The sequence below is a fragment of the Lutra lutra genome, chromosome 18, assembly GCF_902655055.1.
Source record: "Lutra lutra chromosome 18, mLutLut1.2, whole genome shotgun sequence".
Lineage (NCBI taxonomy): Eukaryota > Metazoa > Chordata > Mammalia > Carnivora > Mustelidae > Lutra > Lutra lutra.
Window position 1 is genome coordinate 26,881,809 of NC_062295.1, and position 21,852 is coordinate 26,903,660.

The following is a 21,852-nucleotide window of genomic DNA, read 5'->3' on the forward strand; positions in this document are numbered from 1 at the left end:
CAGGATCAGGGTGTGACGCCCAGCTCCCTGTCTTGTGAGTGGCCCCAGCTAAGCATAAACATGGGCTCTTTCCTCAGAGGTCGGGGAGCACACTGGTATCAGACGGCACCGATTCACATCCTGGTTCCCTCACTGCCAAAGTCACTTAATCTGTCTTTATGTCATTTCCCCAGCTGTAAAAGATGCATTAGAATCCATGCACTTTCCAAAGTCTATGTGTGGCATTAAGTAAAGGGAATCTATAATCCTTGTGGAGCACAATTTAAAAACAAAATTCGTTAGGGAGGAGTCAAGATGGCGGAGAAGTAGCAGCTGAGACTACTTCGGGTAGCGGGAGATCAGCTAAATAGCTTATCTAAAGATTGCAAACACCTACAAACCCAACGGGAGATCGAAGAGAAGAAGAACAGCAATTCCAGAAACAGAAAATCAACCACTTTCTGCAAGGTAGGACTGGCGGAGAAGTGAATCCAAAGCGACGGGAAGATAGACCGCGGGGGGAGGGGCCGGCTCCCGGCGAGCGGCGGAGCAACGGAGCAAAATCAGGACTTTTAAAAGTCTGTTCCGCTGAGGGACATCGCTCCAGAGGCTTAACTGGGGTGAAGCCCAGGCGGGGTAAGCGCGGCCTCAGGTCCCGCAGGGTCGCAGAAGGATCGGGGGTGTCTCAGTGTCGCAGAGCTTACCGGTATTAGAATGGGGAAGCCGGCTGCAGAGACAGAGCCGGGGAGTGACTCTCAGCTTGGGGTTGCCTTGGACCGGTCGCAGGCTCGGTCAGCTCGGAGCGCGGCCGGAGGCCAGGGTGGCGGGAGTCATTGGGCGCTGTTCTCTGAGGGCGCACTGAGGAGTGGGGCCCCGGGCTCTCGGCTCCTCCGGGCCAGAGACCGGGAGGCCGCCATCTTTATTCCCGCCCTCCGGACTCTACGGAAAGCGCTCAGGGAACAAAAGCTCCCGAAAGCGAACCCGAGCGGATGACTCAGCGCGGCCCCGGGTAAGGGCGGTGCAACTCCGCCTGGGGCAAAGACGCTTGAGAATCACTACAACGGGCCCCTCCCCCAGAAGATCTACGGGAAACCCAGCCAGGACCAAGTTCACCTACCAAGGAGAACGGCGGAATTCCAGAGGAGAAGAAAGCAAAGCACGGAACTCATGGCTTTCTCCCCATGATTTTTTAGCCTTGCAGTTAATTTAATTTTTTTTTTCTTTTTCTTTTTCAATTTTTTTTTCTTTTTCTCTTCTTCTGCTAAATTTTTTTTAACTTTTACCATTTTCTTTTTTTTAACGTTTTTTAAATAGTTTATCTAATATATATATATATTTTCCTCTTTTTATATTTTTTTCTTTATCGGCTTTCTTTTTTTTAATAGTTTTTTTTTTCTTTCTTTCTGAACCCCTTTTTATTCCCTTTCTCCCCCCTCACAATTCAGGATCTCTTCTGATTTGGCTAAAGCATATTTTCCTGGGGTTGTTGCCACCCTTTTAGTATTTTACTTGCTCCTTCATAAACTCTTATCTGGACAAAATGACAAGGGGGAAAAATTCACAACAAAAAAAAGAACAAGAGGCAATACCAAAGGCTAGGGACCTAATCAATACAGACATTGGTAATATGTCAGATATAGAGTTCAGAATGATGATTCTCAAGGTTCTAGCCGGGCTTGAAAAAGGCATGGAAGATATTAAAGCAACCCTCTCGGGAGATATAAAAGCCCTTTCTGGAGAAATAAAAGAACTCAAATCTAACCAAGTTGAAATCAAAAAAGCTATTAATGAGGTGCAATCAAAAAGGGAGGCTCTCACTGATAGGATAAATGAGGCAGAAGAAAGAATTAGCGATATAGAAGACCAAATGACGGAGAATAAAGAAGCTGAGCAAAAGAGGGACAAACAGCTACTGGACCACGAGGGGAGAATTCGAGAGATAAGTGACACCATAAGACGAAACAACATTAGAATAATTGGGATTCCAGAAGAAGAGGAAACAGAGAGGGGAACAGAAGGTATATTGGAGAGAATTGTTGGAGAGAATTTCCCCAATATGGCAAAGGGAACAAGCATCAAAATCCAGGAGGTTCAGAGAACCCCCCTCAAAATCAATAAGAATAGGTCTACACCCCGTCACCTAATAGTAAAATTGACAAGTCTTAGTGACAAAGAAAAGATCCTGAAAGCAGCCCGGGAAATGAAGTCTGTAACGTACAATGGTAAAAATATTAGATTGGCAGCAGACTTATCCACAGAGACCTGGCAGGCCAGAAAGAGCTGGCATGATATATTCAGAGTACTAAATGAGAAAAACATGCAGCCAAGAATACTATATCCAGCTAGGCTATCATTGAAAATAGAAGGAGAGATTAAAAGCTTCCAAGACAAACAAAAACTGAAAGAATTTGCAAATACCAAACCAGCTCTACAGGAAATATTGAAAGGGGTCCTCTAAGCAAAGAGAGACCCTCAAAGTAGTAGATCAGAAAGAAACAGAGACGATATACAATAACAGTCACCTTACAGGCAATACAATGGCACTAAATTCATATCTCTCAATACTTACCCTGAATGTTAATGGGCTAAATGCCCCAATCAAAAGACACAGGGTATCAGAATGGATCAAAAAACAAAAACCATCTATATGTTGCCTACAAGAAACTCATCTTACACCCGAAGACACCTCCAGGTTTAAAGTGAGGGGGTGGAAAAGAATTTACCATGCTAATGGACATCAGAAGAAAGCAGGAGTGGCAATCCTTATATCAGATCAATTAGATTTTAAGCCAAAGATTATAATAAGAGATGAGGAAGGACACTATATCATACTCAAAGGAACTGTCCAACAAGAAGATCTAACAATTTTAAATATCTATGCCCCTAACGTGGGAGCAGCCAACTATATAAACCAATTAATAACAAAATCAAAGAAACACATCGACAAGAATACAATAATAGTAGGGGATTTTAACACTCCCCTCACTGAAATGGACAGATCATCCAAGCAAAAGATCAACAAGGAAATCAAGGCCTTAAATGACACACTGGACCAGATGGACATCACAGATATATTCAGAACATTTCATCCCAAAGCAACAGAATACACATTCTTCTCTAGTGCACATGGAACGTTCTCCAGAATAGATCACATTCTTGGTCCTAAATCAAGTCTCAACCGGTATCAAAAGATTGGGATCATTCCCTGCATATTTTCAGACCACAATGCTCTAAAGCTAGAACTCAATAACAAGAGGAAATTTGGAAAGAACCCAAATACATGGAGACTAAACAGCATCCTTCTAAAGAATGAATGGGTCAACCAGGAAATCAAAGAAGAATTGAAAAAATTTATGGAAACAAATGATAATGAAAACACAACAGTTCAGAATCTGTGGGACACAACAAAGGCAGTCCTGAGAGGAAAATATATAGCGGTACAAGCCTTTCTCAAGAAACAAGAAAGGTCTCAGGTACACAACCTAACCCTACACCTAAAGGAGCTGGAGAAAGAACAAGAAAGAAACCCTAAACCCAGCAGGAGAAGAGAAATCATAAAGATCAGAGCAGAAATCAATGAAATAGAAACCAAAAAAACAATAGAACAAATCAACGAAACTAGGAGCTGGTTCTTTGAAAGAATTAATAAGATTGATAAACCCCTGGCCAGACTTATCAAAAAGACAAGAGAAAGGACCCAAATAAATAAAATCATGAATGAAAGAGGAGAGATCACAACGAACACCAAAGAAATACAGACAATTATAAGAACATACTATGAGCAACTCTACGCCAACAAATTTGACAATCTGGAAGAAATGGATGCATTCCTAGAGACATATAAACTACCACAACTGAACCAGGAAGAAATAGAAAGCCTGAACAGACCCATAACCAGTAAGGAGATTGAAACAGTCATCAAAAATCTCCAAACAAACAAAAGCCCAGGGCCAGACGGCTTCCCGGGGGAATTCTACCAAACATTTAAAGAAGACCTAATTCCTATTCTCCTGAAACTGTTCCAAAAAATAGCAATAGAAGGAAAACTTCCAAACTCATTTTATCAGGCCAGCATCACCTTGATCCCAAAACCAGACAAGGATCCCAACAAAAAAGAGAACTACAGACCAATATCCTTGATGAACACAGATGCAAAAATTCTCGCCAAAATACTAGCCAATAGGATTCAACAGTACGTTAAAAGGATTATTCACCACGACCAAGTGGGATTTATTCCAGGGCTGCAAGGCTGGTTCAACATCTGCAAATCAATCAATGTGATACAACACATTAATAAAAGAAAGAACAAGAACCATATGATACTCTCCATAGATGCTGAAAAAGCATTTGACAAAGTACAGCATCCCTTCCTGATCAAAACTCTTCAAAGTGTAGGGATAGACGGCACATACCTCAATATTATCAAAGCCATCTATGAAAAACCCACCGCAAATATCATTCTCAATGGAGAAAAACTGAAAGCTTTTCCGCTAAGGTCAGGAACACGGCAGGGATGTCCGTTATCACCACTGCTATTCAACATAGTACTAGAAGTCCTAGCCTCAGCAATCAGACAACAAAAGGAAATTAAAGGCATCCAAATCGGCAAAGAAGAAGTCAAACTATCACTCTTCGCAGATGATATGATACTCTATGTGGAAAACCCAAAAGACTCCACTCCAAAACTGCTAGAACTTGTACAGGAATTCAGTAAAGTGTCAGGATATAAAATCAATGCACAGAAATCAGTTGCATTTCTCTACACCAACAACAAGACAGAAGAAAGAGAAATTAAGGAGTCCATCCCATTTACAATTGCACCCAAAACTATAAGATACCTAGGAATAAACCTAACCAAAGAGACTAAGAATCTATACTCAGAAAACTATAAAGTACTCATGAAAGAAATTGAGGAAGACACAAAGAAATGGAAAAATGTTCCATGCTCCTGGATTGGAAGAATAAATATTGTGAAAATGTCTATGCTACCTAAAGCAATCTACACATTTAATGCAATTCCTATCAAAGTACCATCCATTTTTTTCAAAGAAATGGAACAAATAATCCTAAAATTTATATGGAACCAGAAACGACCTCGAATAGCCAAAGGAATATTGAAAAAGAAAGCCAAAGTTGGTGGCATCACAATTCCGGACTTCAAGCTCTATTACAAAGCTGTCATCATCAAGACAGCATGGTACTGGCACAAAAACAGACACATAGATCAATGGAACAGAATAGAGAGCCCAGAAATGGACCCTCAACTCTATGGTCAACTCATCTTTGACAAAGCAGGAAAGAATGTCCAATGGAAGAAAGACAGCCTCTTCAATAAATGGTGTTGGGAAAATTGGACAGCCACATGCAGAAAAATGAAATTGGATCATTTCCTTACACCACACACGAAAATAGACTCAAAATGGATGAAGGATCTCAATGTGAGAAAGGAATCCATCAAAATCCTCGAGGAGAACACAGGCAGCAACCTCTTCGACGTCAGCCGCAGCAACATCTTCCTAGGAACATCACCAAAGGCAAGGGAAGCAAGGGCAAAAATGAACTTTTGGGATTTTATCAAGATCAAAAGCTTTTGCACAGCAAAGGAAACAGTGAACAAAACCAAAAGACAACTGACAGAATGGGAGAAGATATTTGCAAATGACATATCAGATAAAGGGCTAGTGTCCAAAATCTATAAAGAACTTAGCAAACTCAACACCCAAAGAACAAATAATCCAATCAAGAAATGGGCAGAGGACATGAACAGACATTTCTGCAAAGAAGACATCCAGATGGCCAACAGACACATGAAAAAGTGCTCCATATCACTCGGCATCAGGGAAATACAAATCAAAACCACCATGAGATATCACCTCACACCAGTCAGAATGGCTAAAATTAACAAGTCAGGAAATGACAGATGCTGGCGAGGATGCGGAGAAAGGGGAACCCTCCTACACTGTTGGTGGGAATGCAAGCTGGTGCAACCACTCTGGAAAACAGCATGGAGGTTCCTCAAAATGTTGAAAATAGAACTACCCTATGACCCTGCAATTGCACTGCTGGGTATTTACCCTAAAGATACAAACATAGTGATCCGAAGGGGCACATGCACCCGAATGTTTATAGCAGCAATGTCTACAATAGCCAAACTATGGAAAGAACCTAGATGTCCATCAACAGACGAATGGATAAAGAAGATGTGGTATATATACACAATGGAATACTATGCAGCCATCAAAAGAAATGAAATCTTGCCATTTGCGACGACGTGGATGGAACTAGAGGGTATCATGCTTAGCGAAATAAGTCAATCGGAGAAAGACAACTATCATATGATCTCCCTGATATGAGGGAGAGGAGATGCAACATGGGGGGTCGAGGGGGTAGGAGAAGAGTAAATGAAACAAGATGGGATTGGGAGGGAGACAAACCATAAGTGACTCTTAATCTCACAAAACAGAGGGTTGATGGGGGGAGGGGGTTGGGAGAGGGGGTGGGGTTATGGATATCGGGGAGGGTATGTGCTATGGTGAGTGTTGTCAAGTGTGTAAACCTGGCGATTCGCAGACCTGTACCCCTGGGGATAAAAATATATGTTTATAAAGCTGTAAAAGAAAAAAAAAAAAGAAAGAAAGAAAGGATGAATCCCCAAGTTTTGTAGCAACATGGACGGGACTGGAAGAGATTATGCTGAGTGAAATAAGTCAAGCAGAGAGAGTCAATTATCATATGGTTTCACTTATTTGTGGAGCGTAACAAATAGCATGGAGGACAAGGGGAGATGGAGAGGAGAAGGGAGTTGAGGGAAATTGGAAGGGGAGGTGAACCATGAGAGACTATGGACTCTGAAAAACGATCTGAGAATTTTGAAGGGGTGGGGGGTGGGAGGTTGGGGGCACCAGGTGGTGGGTATTGTAGAGGGCACGAATTGCATGGAGCACTGGGTGTGGTGCAAAAATAATGAATACTGTTATGCTGAAAAAAAAAATTAAAAAAATTAAAAAAAAAAATTCGTTATTATGACAATTAAGAGTGCGTCCAAGTCTTCTAGAAAAATGGAAATCCTTCCAAAATCCTTTTGCATTGGTGGAAACCCCCACAGAAGGAGAAGCAAGCACAGATTCAGCTCCAGGGAGAGCGCTTCTGGGAGCGACGCAGGCCTCCTAACGAAGGCGAAGGCGGAATAAGCCAAGATGCCCTGGGGGTTCACAAGTCCCCGTTAGGCATCAAGTAGCTCCCGGAATCACCTCTCCAGCCTCCCGAGATGCTCAGGATAAAGACATTAGCAATTGCCTTCTGGGTGGAAATATAAAATGCTTGAAATGTCAGACCGGGCTGATCAGAGAGGGAGCAGAGGGAGCACCTGCCATGTCTGCAGTGGGCGGTGGTTGGTAGAGGACAGCGCCCGCGGCCACCGGTCGTAAAATGTGACAGAGCGAAGTGGCGGCATTCATCTTGCTTCCACGCAGGCAGTGAAGGTTTCTCCTTAGGAGTTAATAAAAGCTAATGATCAGGCATCAGAGCTTCTTAATTTCCTCCGTAGTTGAGAGCTCTTCTCTCTGACGATGTCCCCCAAGTCCTTTAAGCCCACCCCCCCTTGGCTGGTGGAGCGACAGTTGTCCTTCTTTCCGGTCGCCCCGCATCGGAGCCCTCTTCCTACAGCCCACCTTGAGTGAGGACGCTAGAAGGACAAAGACACTCATCTTGCCAGGCTCCCTTGCAGCTAGCATGGATGCACGGCCTAGGCGCGCTGACCCCATGCCCCTGCCTGGACTCCAAGTCAGGAGGGAGAAGGACCCACGGGTCATTGTGCCAACGGCGAGGCCGCTGCACATTGCATCTTGGTTTCTGAGTCACGGGGTCACCTCTGTGACCTGTGGTGGTGTAGGCAAAACATCACCCAGGGGCAGCTCTGTCTCCAGGGAGCCATTGGCCAATGCGACCTTGAGCACGCCCTCTGCACGTGGTGCTCAGCCTTGTCGAGGCTCCTGAGTCTTCATTACGGAGGCGCTCTGCCTCTCGTTAGCATCCACTTCCATCCCGTCACCCGGCTACGCCTGCTCGCTCTTTCCGGGAAGACCCCAGCACCGCCTCCTCCGAGGAGCCCTCTTGACATATCCCTCTTTCTACCAGATTATGCAGACTTCTCGACGTCAGGGGCTTGGCCTAATTCATCCTTCGATCACAAAGTGTGCAGAACTGTAGACATTCCATAAATACTTCCGTATTATTTTCCTAGGGCGCCGAAACCAATGACCAGAAGCTTGGTAGCTGAAAACAGTATGGATTTCTGCTCTCACCAGTTCGGGGGGCCTGAGGTGTGAAATCAGTGTCACCATGCTCTCCCTTCAGGATCTGAAGAAGACTCTGTGCCTCGCTTTTTCTCACTCCTGGTGGCTGCTGGCCATCCTCGGCGTGGGGCCACGTCACTCCATTATCCACCTGTGCGGTCCCGTTGTCTTCTCTCCTCTGCTGTTTGCGATCTACCCCCTTCCCCTCACAAGGACACTGGTGATCGCATTTAAGAGCCACCTAGATCATCCAGGATGACCTCCCCATCTCAAGATCCTTAACTGAATCACACCCGCAAAACTTTTGCCATGCAAGATACCATGAGGTTATGGACCCCTTGGGAGCCATTACTGGCCTACCTACCTCCGACATCAGGTTCTGCGTCAATTTCTAGCCCTGCCCTCCAGTTCTAGGACACTGTCCTCGAAGTCACTCCCAGGAGCTGTGTCCGGCATGACTTCCATGTGAAACTATTTCGGTCCTTCATAAACTCCACTTCCTGGAGTCGAATCCCCTTTGAGCAATGTGCCTTGCAGGCAAACCCCCCGGGGGCCCACGAGTCTCTGTGAAGTTCATTCAAGCCATCGGGATGGTCTTTTCCCCAGTCCTGCTGCAGAATAGATGACCTTGAACAAAACTCGGGTAAGCGATTAGCTCTGCCCTAACGTCAGGAGACCTGGTGTCCCACCTTGTCTTTGTGCAGCGCCATGGGTGAGAATTCCACTTCTCTGTGCCCCCATCGAGTCGTTCTCACAAGAAGGACAGACTCAAACTCTTCCCAGCTCAGCCGAGCTTTCTCTCCCAATCCCTTCACCCTCAATTTTCTCCCCCTTGTCACAACAGACGTACGATGTCGTTTACACAGACCCGTAACAGGAACATTAAAGGGTGTTACTTAGGAATGTAAGTAGTGAAACCATAAAGGAACCTAGGAAATTAGGGTCATGAAAGCTGAGTTAATGGTTACGTTTGGTGAGGCGGGAGGACAGGGAGGATGGGGGTGGGGATGGGGGTTAGTGATTTTCTATTTCTTGACCTGGGTGGTGGATCCATGGCCATATGCTTCATTATTCTTTGACAGTTCATACATATGTACTGTATTTATTTCTTAATTTACTTTTATTTTCCCCTTTTGTTTTGGAAATTTTCAGACATTTCCAAAAGTACAGACGATCATATCATAAATCCTAGCTTCAACAATTACATGTTGCAGGATGCCTGGGTGGCATTTTGGGGAACATGAGACCCTTTATAAAGCCAGTTCCAGGTGAATCTCCACAAGAGCTTCCCTATGTACAGATACATTTGATGCATATATATATATATATATATATACATATATATATATATATATAAAATTAAGTATATTTATATAATATGTTTTATATAAAACACATATTCTATATATAAATATATACTTTATATATAAATATATATTTATATTTATTTATAATATAAATATTTACATTTATATTAAATCATTTATATTAAATATATAAATATAAATAATAAATATAAATAATAAATATATATTCATATTTAAATTATATTATATACTTTAAATTATATAAATATATATTATATAAATATATTGTATAAATATATAAATAATATAATATATAATATGTAATATATGATAATATGTATTATATATAAATATATATAATATATAAATATATATATAAATATATATATAAATATACAAATATAAAAATAAATATTTAAATTTATAGTATGAATATATATTATTCATATTTAATATATTTATTAAATATATAAGATATATAAATATAAGATGTATGTTTATATTTATATATCTTATATATATCATCATATATTTATATTTATATATCTATATATTTATATATTTTCTATTATATAGAATATATCAAATAAATATATTTATGCAATACATATGCAAAAATATATGCAATACGTCAAATAAATAAATAATCACAATAGAAATGCTGAAAATAGGGTGGGAGAAGAGTGGGGTGAGCGTAGAGATCCTATGCACGGAAAGCTCTGCGTGTGCATGCGTGTGCGTTCACACATGTGCAAGCCTGTGCAGGTGAGTGCATGCATGAGGGTGTGTGTGTGTCTGTGTGGTTAGGACACGAGTTCACAGCACGTGTCTGCTTTGAGGTGGAGGAGCAGCCATGCCGGTGGCTTAGCTTGGTGGCCATGGCCTTGGCTCCTAGTGCTGGAGCTGACCCCTTCAATGAGCACAGTTAATCCCAGGAAGCGAGAAGAACTGTGACCTTCTGATTCCAAGGGGTCTTGCGGGGCTGGGTGAATCAAGTGTGAGCTCCATGTCCGTCTTTTCACTGCGAGACAGACCAGCCGCTCACACAGAGAGTCACCCAATGAAGACCTCGGCAAACTAAATGGACAGACGCCTGTGGAAGAGGGTGGATCTAAAGAACCCCACAGTTTGGAGGCAGCTTGGGTATTTTTCTCGTGATGTTAAGCAAACTGCCTTGCTCTTGGGGGGCAAGAGGGAGTGGGTTATGAGCTCCCTCATGGAATAGTGGCAGGCCTCCACTGCCTGTAGGAAGGAAGCATTTGGTGGCCAACAGAGACAAATGTCTGTGCCCCGACCATGGGTCCCAATCTGTGCCTTTGCCAGAGAAAGCGGCTGTCTGGGGGACAGCAAACACAGGTTGTAAGTGTCCAGGTCCTGTCAAGTTAGAGTAGCAAGGAAGGTATGCCAAGCACTTCTTGGACTGCAGCCTGGGGTCCAAGACCTGGGATTCCCAGGTTCTCTCTACAGGTCTCCGGGGTCCTGGGCACCATGCAAAGATGGTGGCCGATGGAAAAGGCCAACATAGGATTTCACAAGCTCACTTTGGTCAAAACTGGCTCATTTCTTAGGTCTACTTAAGTCCTCTTCTTCTAGAAGCTCCTAGCACACAGTAAGCCCTCCATCTTTTCCTACTACTACCCCAATGCCTTTGCTCTGGCTCTTTCCTCTTCTGGGAATGCTTCTCCCCTGGATTTTCATATGGCTTGCTCCATCGAGGTCTTTAAGTTACTATTTGAATATCTCCTTATTCAAGAGATCTTCCATGACCACCCTCTGTAAGCAAGATAGCAACCCTATGCCTACCTCTGGCCTTCCATCTCTTGTACTCTGCTTGTAGTTCTCCAGAGAGTTTGTCTCTTCCCTTCCAAGCTGTGTTTTCAGGGCCCAGAGCAGTGTTTGATATGCGTGGGGGCTTACTTCCTATTTGTCAAATGAATGAATGATTCACATTTCCTGCCTGGTCTGTGTATGACACTTAATACTTTTTCTTTCACATCTTGTCTTCCCAGCTGGACTCTGTGAGGGCACAGACAGGGTCTGTTCCTATATTAATCATCTCTTACTCACCCCATTTGTAAGGGAGGGATTCCTTCCTAGGACTACAGATATGACTCAAAACACAATGCCCAATACTGGACAGACAAGGCCAATGGCCATTTATTAAACTCATAGAGTCATGGCCTGGGGGAAGCAGACATTGCGCACCATGCAGGACCACACAGGTTTACATTCAGGAACAGAGTGGATGAGGAGGGGCTGGCAGAGGCAGACTTGGTGGGCTCAAGAAGGTGGGGTGACCCCTGGTTTCATTAGGAAGAGGTGTGTGGCTTGCTTGAATAATTCTGTGAGCTGGAAGGAACAGGAACCCAATCCTCATGGATAAGCAGGAACTATGCTTTGTCCCCTTGATGAGAAGGGTCACTTGGTTGGGGACCTTATCCACAGGAACAGATAAGACAGAACTCATCTGGGGAGGGAAACTGGCAAGTAGGCCATTCCAGGCCCTCCTGGGTCACCAAATGTCAAGGTAGCTTGTAACATGGGACCTTAACTTTAGGCCTAAGCCACAGTTCCTCTCTAGTTCATGTGCTCGAACTGAGTTCAAGGACCAATCTTGGGTTCCTGGTGTATCTTCTCTAAGCCTGGTTTGTGTGCCTCTCTCAAGCTTTGTCTTGATGCCCAAGATCTGTTATGATCCAACCAATTTCTGGCCATCTAACCCACTTCTGGAGACTGGCTCAACTCATCTATCTTCTTGGACTTCTTAGACATCATTCCTACCTCTCATGGCCCAGTCTCCTGGGCATGGTTCTAGCTTCTTTTGTCTGATGACTTAGGGTTTCTCCCTGACTTCGTTGGCCTGTATCTACCTGTCCTCCTTGCCTCCATAGGCCACATGGCAGGCCCCAACAACCTCCCCACAAAGACCACCTCCTCTTCTGAGCACCTCCAGAGAACATGTTTCTGGAGAGCCCCTGGCAAGAGTCAGATGAAGGCTTAAAAGCAAAAGAACATGGCCACGTCTCCTTGGTGATATCACTGCGTCTACCCATGTGTGCTGACTCAACTGTTCTCCATCCTTTGTGAATCCAACCCAGGTCTTTGGTCCTGACCAACTAAGGTGTTGCCGTGAGCCTTGGAGGCACTTTGTGACTCAGTTTCCAAAGCTGCAAACAGGTTGTTGCAAAAATTAAATCTGACGCTGTGCACCAGGTGTCCAGGGACAGCAGCCAGTGAGTGTCTGGAACGGAGCAGATAGTGGCAGCTGAAATGGCCAATACTCTATTGCTGTTCTTTCTAAGCGTGAGCTCACCCACATGCAGTTAAGGCTGGCACATGCAGTCCTCAGGCTGGGGCTACCTTTGTTTAGAATCAGAGCTGTCCTGAAGCCCAGCCTCACCCCCAGAGCATCAGGCCAGGGGGGTCCTCTGTCAGTCCAAGCCCCTCCACCCCCCCTCCACAAACGAACAGAGACTTTGAAGGACACAAGGGTCACGGATGTAGCCCAGAGACCGCCCTGCTCTCGGCAGCCTCCGCCCATCTGCTTCCATCTCTCAACCAGATCTTGGACCTCTGACTTACCCTCCTTGGACTTCAGGTGTTCATCTGTGACAGGTGAGCCCCGTGGGGACGCACTTGACGTTTAGGTCTGCCCTTGTCCTGTGAGTCGTGCTTGGGCACGCCCAGCACTCTCAGCTATGGCCTTGGCCTGCCTACAAGTGTCAGTGTTGATGCGGTGTGACGGGGAGGGGGTGGGATTTGAGGACATCCACTCTCTAAAGACATTTAATCTGCAATCACCTTCACACAGGGAGGATTTTCAAAACAGGGTAAACCCAAGCATGTTTAACTTACTGCTTTTCAAGTTTTTTTTTTAAGATTTTATTTATTTGACACAAAAAGAGAGAGAGATCACAAGTAGGCAGAGAGGCAGGCAGAGAGAGAGGAGGAAGCAGGCTTCCCGCTGAGCAGAGAGCCTGATGCGGGACTCAATCCCAGGACCCTGAGATCTGACCTGAGCCGAAAGCAGAGGCTTAACCCACTGAACCACCCAGGCACCCTCAAGATTTTTTTTTTTAATCAAAATTTTCTAGAAACCAAGAGGTTGAAATCCCAAAACGAAACCATTTTGACAAAGAGGCTTGGGTCCCGTGGTGAGGCAATTCCCCATCCTGCCTACAGGGAGGGAAGGGGTGTCATGAGAGGAGGCAGAACTGGGGTGTGTGGTTCCCAGGCAGGGACTGCTATCCTTCCCTGGTTCTGGAACGCCCCAAAGGAGGCCTACATCCAGGTCCCCTGAGAGCAGGGGTGCTTTCAGACACGGTAACAAGTCCCATGGCGCTAATTAACAGGAGGACGATCGCTGAGCCCAGCTCAGCCTTCCTGGGGTCCAGCCCGCCCTGACCCTGGCTTGTCTCTCCCTTTGTCTCCTCTGATGGGGAACAGGGCTCACCACCAGCCCCATCAAGTCCTGGGAAAATCCCTACTTCATCAGGAGCAGGAGGGAAGCACACTCTGGCCCAGGGCTGAGACAGCCACATCTTTGCAGCTGTTCAAAATCTGGAGAAACCGACCCATAATCCTTCTGCTGGCGCTGTTATGATCCCACAGCGCCGGGCAGGCGACCTCCAGAAGCCTTGAGAGTGAGTGAGGGTGACATTTCCTCCCCCAGATTCAGCCCCTTCCAGATGCTTCCGCCCCTTCTCACTTGCCCGGCTGCGCGCCCCAGGTGGGATTCTCCAGTGGGCGTCCCTGGTTCTCCCAGCTGACCGAGTGCCTGGCCTCGTCTGGCTCCTTTCCCACCATTATGATTTCTGGGGATATTTATCACACCCCATGGATGTCCCCTCCTTGATTCCCACCCTCTGTTGGTATAACGGGCTGCGCGAGGACACGGACATGAGTTGTTCTTGTGGCCCCAGCAATAGCAGAAGGGATGTCGCAAGTAGACAGTGGAAGCAAGAGAGGAAGGAAGGGGCCCTGGGCAACCCCCAGTTCTGGGGCCACGCAAGTGCAGAGAGGAAGGAGGACCAAGGCCAAGACTCCCCACGACGGGGAGCCTGTATGTCTCTCTCTGTTGGTTGCCCTGACGACATCCAGCGTGACCGCCACAGTGATGTGTGGGACACGGTTGGGTGGAGAATGACATTTTGTCCCCAGAGATGCTAGTAAAATATAAAGAAGGGAGGGGCACCTGGGGAGCTCAGTCGGTGAAGCGTCTGCTTCTGCTCAGGTCATGATCCCGGGTCCTGGGATCGAGCCTCACACTGGGCTCCAGGGGGGAACCTGCTTCTCCCTCTTCCTCTGCTGCTTCCCCTGCTCGTGCTCTCTCTCGCTGTCAAAATAAAGAAATAAATATTTTAAAATGTATATAAAGAAGGGAAAATAACATTAAGGAGAAGGTCACTTCCATCTAAAACATATTGACTGTAGGCCCTGGGGAGTGACTCCCTCTGCCTGGACTCAGTTTCCCCTGGAGAAGCAACGTTCTTTGGGGCTATCCGCCCCACTGGAAAACTGAGTCCAGCAGGCCAGCATGTAGGGACAGCCCCTGGGGTCTCCACTCAACTCACCCGTGACCAACACCATGGGAACCTTGGGCAGGTCATACTCCCTGGGCCTCAGTTTCCCCACATGCACCGGCTTGAACGTTCTAGAGGCTCTGATTCCACCACACACCCCCACCCTGTGGTGGACTTCAGGCCGAGCTGAGTCGTGGGCTGTGCTAGCCGTGGGCAACCCACGGCGGGGGGCAGACCCGGCCATCCTGCTCTGTGAATGACATCCCTGTGGCGACCCTGCCCCCGACCCACTTTGTCTTCGTGGTGACCAGAGGGGCCGGGCTCACAGTTCCAGTGTCCCGTAGCACCTTCCAGGTCCCAGAGCTGCCCCATCTCCCTGTCAGCCCCAGTCCACCGGTCGGATGAAAATCTGGCAGAAACCAGAATGGGGACCATAAACCCAGTACTTTGACAAAAGATGAATTCTAAAAATGAGCCCCTAAAAAGCCACTCAAGAGAATTCCTCAGCTGTGTTTGTGGCTGGCTCTTCTCCTGGGCAGGAGTCCATATGCCTCTTGCTCCTGATGAAGTAGAGATTCTCCTGGGACTCCGTGGGGCAGACAGTGAGCCCTGTTCTAAGGAAGAGGAGACAAAGGGAGAGAGAAGCTGGCGTCGGGGCAGGCTGGATCCTGAGAAGGACCCCGAGAGCCTCTCAGGGATTCTGCAAGATCAAAACTTCCTTACAATAATGCTAACAGGCTATTCACCTTTTTATGCCCATTCTCTAAGCAGCATTCAGTGGAATTTTCTGGAGTCTGCGTGATGGGGGATATTGAAGCAGATTAAAAGTCCTTATGAGAATCCAGCTGTCCTCCAGCAAACCAGTTATGAGATTTGCAAAAGTGTAAAGCAATGCCTTTCTTCTCACAGGTTTTTTGCTTTTTGCTTTTGCTTCTCTTCTTTGCTTTTTTTTAAAAAGCACATTGTTTATGGTGACATGTAATGGCTTTATCATTACTGTTTGCATGAATTAATTAGCATTTTAAGAATTTCCTAGCCTCTGGGGCGCCTGGGTGGCTCAGTGGGTTAAGCCGCTGCCTTCGGCTCAGGTCATGATCCCAGGTCCTGGGTTCGAGCCCCACATCGGGCTTTCTGCTCAGCAGGGAGCCTGCTTCCTCCTCTCTCTCTGCCTGCCTCTCTGCCTACTTGTGATTTCTCTCTGTCAAATAAATAAATAAAATCTTTAAAAAAAAAAAAAAAGAATTTCCTAGCCTCAGTTTTTAATAGGGTGAATAGGACGGGAAAGAAGACAAATAAAAACTTTTGAGGTCCTCAGTGACTTTCCAGAGTGCAAAGAGATTCCAAGTCCGAAGACTGGAAAATGGTTGCTGTATTCCACAGGGACGTAAGGACTCTACCCTGTCTCTGTCTGCTGACCTCCTGGGCCAGGTTTTCCAGCTGCACAGATCCTCTCCAGTAAAACAGTGACTCCAGGGAAACTGAGTCAGAGGAGAGGGATTCAGAGCTGGTTCACATGCCAACCCCACTACCTCCTAGTAGCGCAATCTTGGGTAAGTCACTAAACTTCTCTGGCCTCTGGTTTCAGCATCTAGAAAAAAGGGACATCACAGCCTGCCATGACGTCACGGCATCGTCATGACAATGTGGTCGCCTGCCGACCCACGGTGGTGACCTGCCTCGCCTGCAGATGTGGTGGGCTCCATCCTTGCTGGTCTGTCCCTGCTTCTGCAGGACGAGGGCCCTTTCCCTGGGCACCAGCAGACTGACATAACGGGTGCAGGACCACTGATTCCCAGACTTCGTCGCCGATGGTGAATTTAGCGGCCTCTGTGCGGCCGGCGCGCTCCCCGGTGCTGCCAGCGTTCCCAGTCCCGGGGTTTGCGTTTTGAGAACCACTGACGTGGACCTTCGAGAGTCCGAACATTGCAGATTATTAAAACGTGTTTTATCTCCATGGTATTTAATGAAATCCAGGTCCTGCGAGGTTCTTGGAGGGGAAGGGGCTCCTGGGAATGAAAGCGTCCAGGATGAGTTGGGGGGGTGGGAGGGGGCTCTAGTCAGCCCCATTAACATTCCTTTTGCATTTCCATAAACAAATCCTTCCCTCCTGGTCATCCGCCCTGGAAAGCTCCTTTGGCCAGCAGAGACAGGGAAGCCAGCGAGGGGCCATGTCTAGGGGCCCAATGAAGATGAACTCAGGCCCCCGCAGCCCTGGCTCGTTTCACATCCGTGGGCTTCCTACCTTCTTGACCTTTGTTCTCCCTCTTTTTCATCCTCTTTCTTCCTCTTACACCCTAAGAGTTGGTGGCTGAAAACTGGAGGCAGGGCCCCCCTCTGGAGCTCACAGCTGTGTCTGGGGCGGCGCCCCTCCCAGGAGTAGAATTCTCCAGGTCATGGGGGGCTGGGGAGGGGCCCTTCTGGGGACAAGCTTGCAGCTGCCTCCGCTTTCTCGTTCTTCCTTAATACTCAGTATTCTTTTCCTTTGTTTCTTTTCTTTTTTTTAAAGGTTTTGCTTACTTATTTATTTGAGAGAGAGAGAGGGCACCTGAGCAGGGGAGGGAGAAGCAGTGTCCCCACTGAGCAGGGAGGCTGGACACGGGAGCTTGGGGCTTGATCCCAGGACATGATGACATCCCTGACATCACGACCTGAGCTGAAGGCAGAATCTTTAACCAACCGAGCCACCCAGGAGCCCTCCTCTTGTTTCTTATGTATTTTTAAACAGTCCTAAGACATCCCCCAAAGAACTCTTTCCTGCAAAGCCAACATCTCCCTTGGAGAACCTGTGGGCCCAGGGCTGCTTTTTTTTTTTTTCCCCATAAGCAAATCTCTCCCGGGGCTGGGAGGGAGCGGCTCTCCGTGCATCTGAGCAAGTCAGGAGCAGGAAACTGGAGGAGGAAGTGCTCAGCCAACATCTTGCAAGGATGATGAGCTCGGTTCTCCCAAAGCCTTCCCTCCCCGGCCGCGTGGACGTGGATTTGCTCAGGTCACGGTGGTTCCATAGGCCCCACGGAAGGAGAATGGCCCCGGACCGTGCAAGGTCAGAAAGCAAGGCCAGTCCCCAGGGTGAGTAGCCAGTCGCTCCTGACGCAGCCTCTAACCCCAGGAGGAACAGACGCCAGAAGAACACAGGGTCCCCCACTTTTCTCAAGTTCCCATTTGACAGTCGCACTTGTCCTCATGACCTCTAAGAAACCCAAGGAGGGTTTTCACTTTCAGAAGAAAAGGCGAAAAGTAAAAACAGGGTTCAGCGCCCAAATTTTGGCAGGAAGCCATGCGGCAGCCGCGGGCACCCCAGCAGCAAGAGTGGGTCACGTAGCGCCTTCCCCGGGAACCCCACACGGCATCTCAGAATCCAGCGGCCAGAGCTTGGCGCTGTGCCCGGGGAACCTCTGGGCCTTATCTGGAGTCACTGGGTGCATTTGTTTGCGAGGCGTCTCCCAAGGTAAGAAGAGCCTGAGAGAGGTTTTTTGGGGGGATCTGGGACTGCTAAAAAAATTATCCTATAAATTAATAGTACTTCCTCGATTTATGCCATTTGGACTTAGGAAAGCATTCGCAGAGACATTCGGACATTGTGGGGAAACGTGTGTCTGAGAACTAACTTATTCAATCATAAGCCCTGCTTAAGGGAGTCTGGGCGCCCAGGTATCGGAGGAGGCACCGAGGATGATGAAATCCCTTTTCTCTGGGCTCAGAAGACGAGGTTCAAGTCTGCGCCAGGTACTAAAGAGCTAGTTAGTCTGCTAACCAGCAAGCCAATGCGCTTCTTGGTGTTTCTCTGCATTTCACCCAACCGGGCCTCCTGCGGGCTGGATGAAATCCAGGACCCTCTCCCGTGCCTCGTGGAGGCTCACCTCCTTCTTCCAAGCCGTGGGGTGCCCGCGCCCCCCAGCTGTGGGGCTGCTGGTCTGCGCTGGCTGGCCCTCTCTGCCCTCGCACCCTCGCCGGCTCTCACTGCCCCGCAGCTCCCTGCCCTGGCCGGGAGTCCGAGGCCCCACACCCTGGGCTGGGAGCCCAGAGAGGCCTTGCTGTAGAGGCGTTTGGGCCTTCTCCCTGCGATGCCGGCTTTGATTCATTTCCCATCCTGGCCAGGGTTCTGCTGACCTGATCCTCTAACCGCATAATTACGTTATTAGCATACGATGGCGCACAGAACACCATGTGCCCCGCTGGAGAGGATTAGAATAAATCACAGCTTCAGCAGAGGGAAGGGAGGGCAAGCTGGGGTTCGGCCCCGGAGCGCAGGGCGGGAGACCCAAAGTGCCTGCCAGGCCCCAGCTCCCCGCTGGGGGGAGAAACGTGCACCCAGAGAGGGGGAGTGGGCCTGCTCCATTAAACTCCATTAAACATGGATCCAGGGGCACCCCCACCCCGCCCTTCAGAGGTCTTGGAAGGAATGAGAGCACTGGGGAAAGAGGTTTTCCGCAGCAGAGAGCCAGCTCGGAGGACAGAGAGCAGAGCGCCCACCCTGCAGGCTCAGGACCCACATGGCCAGGCAGCCCCAAGAGAAGGGCCAGCGTCCGAGGCCCATGTGGAACCCTCCCTAGGTCACATCTTAGCAGCTGCGAACCTGAGCCCAGCCCACGGCAAAGCCACGGGAGCCTGCGGTGCCAAGGCTTCCAGTCCCGCTGATGTCGGGGGATCCCACGCGCAGGCTCACCGTGGGTCTGAGCCCTCGCCCCTGGGGCTCTCACCCGCTGTCCTGTAGGGCTCGTCTCTCCAGCTGCCCTTTGCAGAGCCCCATACGTGGGAGTCACGTGCCCGGATGAGATCTAAATTAGCCCTCGTGCCTCCTACTCTGAGCTTCCTTCGGGTAGCGGCTTGATCTGACCTATCTCGGTGCCCCTGGTGCCCGGCAAAGGGTCTGACACCCACTGCTTGATTTCCCTGCTCCCTGAGATCTGGGGATGGGAGGCCCCACGGTGAGGAGGAAAAGGATGATGAGGCTGGAAGCCAGGTGGGGCCACACAGACGGGGGAGGGAGAGTGTAGAGGAAAACCCTGAAATAAGGCAGAAGGAAGACCACCTGCGCTGGGGGGCAGGACAGGGTGCTCACGAAGACAGCCTTTCCCTGCATTTGTCCCCCAGGTCCAGACACCCAAGTGGGCTTCCTCCCGGCCAGAGAGCCGTGCAGTGCGCGTCTCCCCAGCCTGCACCTTGGCCGTGCCCGAGTCTCCTTCCCATCTTTCCGCTCTTGGAATCCCTCCGTGGTGCTGGCGGGAGCCGTGAGGTTGCGATGACTATTTCCCTGCTTGGCTTCTCACTGCTGCTCTGGCTGGCTCGATGCTGAATTTCCCAGAGCCTCGGGTCCAAATGCTCCCACTTCCTGGAAGCCAGCCCTGACTGCGCTCAGCCCATGACCTCATCTACTGCAGGGAGACCGGAGCCACACGGAGGAGACATCCCTTCCGCCTCAGTGTCACCACTTCCTCGAGCTCTCCTCCTCCTCCCCTCCTGCTCTCTCTGGTCTCCTGGTAAGAGCATCCTCCCTCAGCCTCCATCCTACCTCCCCATCCTCCCCATCCTCCCCTTCATCCCTTCTCACTTTCTCCATTGGTCTGCAAGAGGCTGGTTCCATCTGTCCTCATGGGACGACTCCTCCGACGGCTGCCCTTGATTTCTCCTTTCTGTCACCGCTGAGCTTTTGAGGACTCCCAGACACTCCCAACCCCTCTCCTTCCTCAACCTCACACTCATGGCTTCCGCCCAGAACACGGCTGAAAAGATGCACCTGGACAGTCACAATGTACTGTGTGCTGGAAAATGCAGGCGGCAAAACACGATGCATACTGCCCTTCCACTTTTTTCTGAAAAAAAATTAAGTGTTATCTTTACATAGTTTTTTTTTAACAAAGAAATGTTACATAATAAAATAATAGTAGGTGTCTCTAGGCAATCGTTTTGAATGAGTTCTTTGTTCTTTTTATCTATTTTCAGATTTCTCTCAGCAAATATAATTATTTGTAGAAAAACATACAAGCTTTAGGGGAAAAAAGACAACAAAATACTTTTCAAGTGTTTGATAATAATCTTAAATTGTAATGGCTTGCACTCCTTATACTTAAATGAATCACAGATGGATCAAAGATTTAGAAGTAAAAAATGGGATCATAAAAGAATCGCAAGAAAATATAAGATTTCTTCTAATAATCTCGGAACGGGCAAGACTTTTCTGAGCAACTTACAAAAACCACAAGCCATGGAAGAGAAGATCCATCAGTTTGATGGCAGCAAGGGCAATAAACAAAATCAAAATACAGAGGACAAAGTGGGGGGAGATATTCCTGTGTGAGAAAGGGTTAGTTGCCTTAAACTGTAAACAGCATTTTTAAATCAATAAGAAAAATATCAGCTGATCCACAGGAAAGTGGCTGGGCCAAGGACTTGGAAGAATACTTCATAGATGAATGTATACTATTAACTTAGAAATACATGAAAAAAAGAATGAAAAACAATTTAAAGAAGAAAAACCATCTTTTAACCTATCAGACTGGCAAAGGATAAAATATTGATCAGGGACAGTATAAACGATAATAGGCAGGAACTGGGATTTTCACACCCTGCTGTGGGAGTATAAATTGATACTGCCTTCGTGGAGGTCAGTGCGGTGAGTTATTTCCAATTTTAAAACTCATGTGCTTTTTAAAGCCATCATATTTACTCCTAGAATTTGTTCTAGAGCTACGCTTTCGAAGAACCAGGTTTGAGTTTCTTTCATTCCCTTTATTGTGTTCTTGTTTTTAATTC

The 21,852-nt window shown here is 47.5% G+C and overlaps 1 long non-coding RNA gene across 3 annotated transcripts in view; it reads right to left on the reverse strand.

Annotated features, from left to right (window-relative positions):
- The window catches only part of LOC125091122 (uncharacterized), a 59,826-nt gene extending 38,912 nt beyond the window's left edge, over positions 1-20,914 (reverse strand). For all 3 annotated transcript variants that reach the window (XR_007124587.1, XR_007124586.1, XR_007124585.1), the window contains exon 1: positions 20,837-20,914. This is a non-coding gene — a long non-coding RNA (uncharacterized LOC125091122). The remainder of the gene's footprint in view (positions 1-20,836) is intronic.
- Positions 20,915-21,852: the final 938 nt, after the last annotated feature.